The sequence below is a fragment of the Theobroma umbraticum genome, unplaced genomic scaffold, assembly GCF_002168275.2.
Source record: "Theobroma umbraticum cultivar Fairchild unplaced genomic scaffold, ASM216827v3 scaffold_50.0, whole genome shotgun sequence".
NCBI lineage: Eukaryota > Viridiplantae > Streptophyta > Magnoliopsida > Malvales > Malvaceae > Theobroma > Theobroma umbraticum.
Window position 1 is genome coordinate 3262750 of NW_018397261.1, and position 3505 is coordinate 3266254.

At 35.1% G+C, this 3505-nt stretch overlaps 1 pseudogene; it reads left to right on the top strand.

Moving 5' to 3' along the window:
- The first annotated feature begins 774 nt into the window (after positions 1-774).
- The window catches only part of LOC110417975 (cytochrome P450 736A117-like), a 3055-nt pseudogene continuing 324 nt past the window's right edge, over positions 775-3505 (top strand).

Here is a 3505-nt window from a genome sequence, read left to right on the forward strand (position 1 = left end):
ATATATATAGTTAATATTTGATTAGCTTTGTCTGCCTTGTTACATGGGTCCATTATAAAGACTCAAGCATTTGTATTTGATGTATTATCATATCATGTCACTAATCAAGTGTGTTTAAAATCTTTACAAAGAAAACTAGTTATTCGGATGGCATAACTAGTTATGTTTACTAGTAATGTATAGAACTACATGATGGTTGACAATGTGTTTATCATATTCTACATTATGATGTGTCATTAATTTTAAATCATAAAGATTGTTATATATAGTTCAAATTGCCTTTTTTAGCTACAAGTTAATTTGTGGGGATTGAATTTTTGTAATGTTTCTCATTGTGTTCATTGCTTTAGAAATTATTAATAAAATCACTAAGAAGGGAATGACATATATATGCACTCAAGTAATATCACACTTCAAAATTTTAAGCCAAAACACATGAATTGTGCAAAAATTCTATTTTTGGGATCTTAAAAAATTATCTTAGCAAACTTAATAAAAAATGTATGTATTTTTGCTTGAAGAGTTAGTATTGAATTTCTCAAGTTTTCCTCGAATAAAAAAAAAACTTGATACAACAAGATTAATATGGACGAGATTCATTTACTTTAAAAATTCAAAATTGTCTCATTAAAAAAAATGCCATAATCGGCACTTTTTTTATACATGTTTATATGTTGCACATCATAATCTATTAACAAGCAACACTTTGTAAACGAGGCCATCAGATAAACGACCACCTCAAGCCTCAGCAACTGGTCCTTCAATTCGATTTAGATGAACCAAAACCTCGTAGCCAGTATGTTCCATTATTTCTGTATCAATGTCCTTCCCTTCCGCCTCTTTGTAATTTTCCTTGTCAAATGGTTGTTTGGTTCGCCAATTATTGCAAATAAAAGCCTACCACCTTAGCCACCAAAGCTCCCGATTCTTGGAAACCTCCACCAATTGGGCCGCCACCCTTACGGCTCTTTACTGTCAATAGCTCAATGCTATGGTCCTGATTTCATGCTGCTCTATTTTTGTAGCATACCTGTACTGATTGTTTCCTCTGCAGATGCAGCCTGTACGATAATGAAAACACATGATGTCATCTTCTCTGATAGACCCCAAATAGGCGCTGTTAAGAAACTTCTCCATCAGGATATGTTGACTGCTCCTTACGGGGAGTATTGGAGGTAGTTGAGAAGCACTGGCAGGCTGCAGCTCTTTAGTAACAAAAGGGTTCGATCTTTTAAAACCGTAAGAGAAGAAGAGATCACTCTCTTTCCAGGAAAAATTAAAGATTCCTGTTTGTTGTCAGGGCCTGTTGATTTGACAGGAATGTTAATAACTCTGACCAACGATGTGATATGCAGGGTGGCATTTGGGAGGAAGTACAGTGGCGATGGAGTTGGGAAAATGCTCCAGCTGATGTTGGGGAGTTAATGAAGTTGTTGGTGTTGATTTAAAGAGAAAAGAAGAGAAAAAATGATTGAGGCAGATTTCCAGAAAACAGAGGATATTGAAAAGTTTAAGGAGGAACAATGGTGGATGCGAAGAATAACAGCAAGACAATTTTCCATTAATAACCAACTGATATATATATATATATATATATACATTGTCAGAGGAGAGAGCATAACGAAAAACAATAGCTAACCAGCTATAGACGCCTGGCATTGCTAACATCAAGAAGGAATGTCATAAGGATGTGTGCAACAACCTTCCACATACATGACAAAACGACATAGTATTTGCAAAACAACTGACTCTACACTGGGAGATGAAGTAAAAAACAGTAAAGACATCAGAGAAATAGTCTAAAAGGACAATGAACAAAGCATTAAGCGACAGCTGCGAGGAGTGCTCTGTTGACTGCTGATACTTCTCCCTTCATTCTGATATCAGTGTACCCTTACTTGCTGCTAAACCATTTTACTTTGATGCAGATTAAATGCCACTAACATTCAACAGTTGGGCACTTTCAAAATAGGGGATTTTATCCCCCGGCTTGCTTGGATAAACCTTGTCAATGGTACACATTTTAAAACCGAGAGATATGCTAAATGGTTTAATAGTTTTCTGGAGAAAGTACTTGACGAGCATATGGATGGAATCAAGAGAGAAGGAAGTGGTAACGGAAGTCTTGAAAGGGAAGACGGGAAGGACCTTGTGGATGTTTTGCTTGAGATTCAAAAGGACATGTCCGGCTTTTCCCTTGGAAGAGATAGCATTAAAGCTCTTGTCCTGGTATGGAATCTCTCTCTAGCAGCCTCTCCATTTTTTAACATTGAAACCGTTCTTATATTTTACTCCACAGTCATGACCAACGTTCTTTCCTAATTACCATGATGTAGTTACATTATCGATTCTCTTATTCAGGTGAAAACAAGCAGCAAAGATGGTTCTGTTGTTAACCTTTCAAATTATACACGCTTTTGGTCAGATTCTTCGGTGCTGATTACTTGTTTCTTCCCTCACCCATTCTCTCCTTAAAGTGTCTCAAAGTTGTTGCAGGGTTAAATTGAGATTTTACATGATTTCGTTTAAAATGAATTTTGTTTCTTGTAGGATATGTTTTCCGGTGGTACTGATCCAACTTACACAGTCCTAGAATGGGCAATGACGGAGCTCTTGAGACATTCGAGAGTCACTATTTACTATATAAATAAAAAAATAAAAAAATTAAGTGAAATCAAAGATATGTAATGTCTATTTTGTTGATTTCTTAAGCAAAAATTATTGCAGGAAAAGGTTTTAAATTAATTTAATAATTAATTAATTAGTATTTAATTTAATAAAAATATAATAAATTAAGGAAAAAATTTTAAGAAATCATAAAGAAAATACATATTATTCAATATACGCATTTTGGAGTTTGTTATATATAATAGTGATTAATGATGATAATAATTTTTGGCACAATATAAATTGCTGCTGAGTTCCTAAAAGAAGCTGAACTGAACCCCAGAATACAGATCGATACGTCGAGTTTTCTACGCTTTTTAGAGCGACATAAAATCTTTTTCATGTCATGTCCATTGTTCTTCTCCATGCTAGACTATTTTCCTTTAAGGGAACAATTGCAATTTCCCCACTTAGTACTTTATGCCTCCAACCCTGACGGCCTGACCCTGTAGAACGTTAGAGCCCTCAGAGCTTCTTTATCGACTCTTTGGGATTTATGTAGTATAAAGCAGCTGGACATTATAGTAGAAGGATTCTTACATGACATTAGAACAACAACTGATATCATCTCTTTACTCTAGCAACGGATGTGCTAATTAAAACTAGTTTGTGTGCACAACCAAGTAGTTTAATGTTTTTGAAACTTTACTTAACTATGGTTTTTGTTCCAGAATTTTTAGCTTTACATTTAGACTAAATGAAGTTGATGTCTTCTTTCATTATAGGATACGTTTGCAGCTGGTACTGACACTACAAACACAGTCCTGGAGTGGGCAATGACAGGACTCTTTGAGGCAGCCAAAGATTATGAAAGAACTGCAAAAACAGGTCAGGAAAG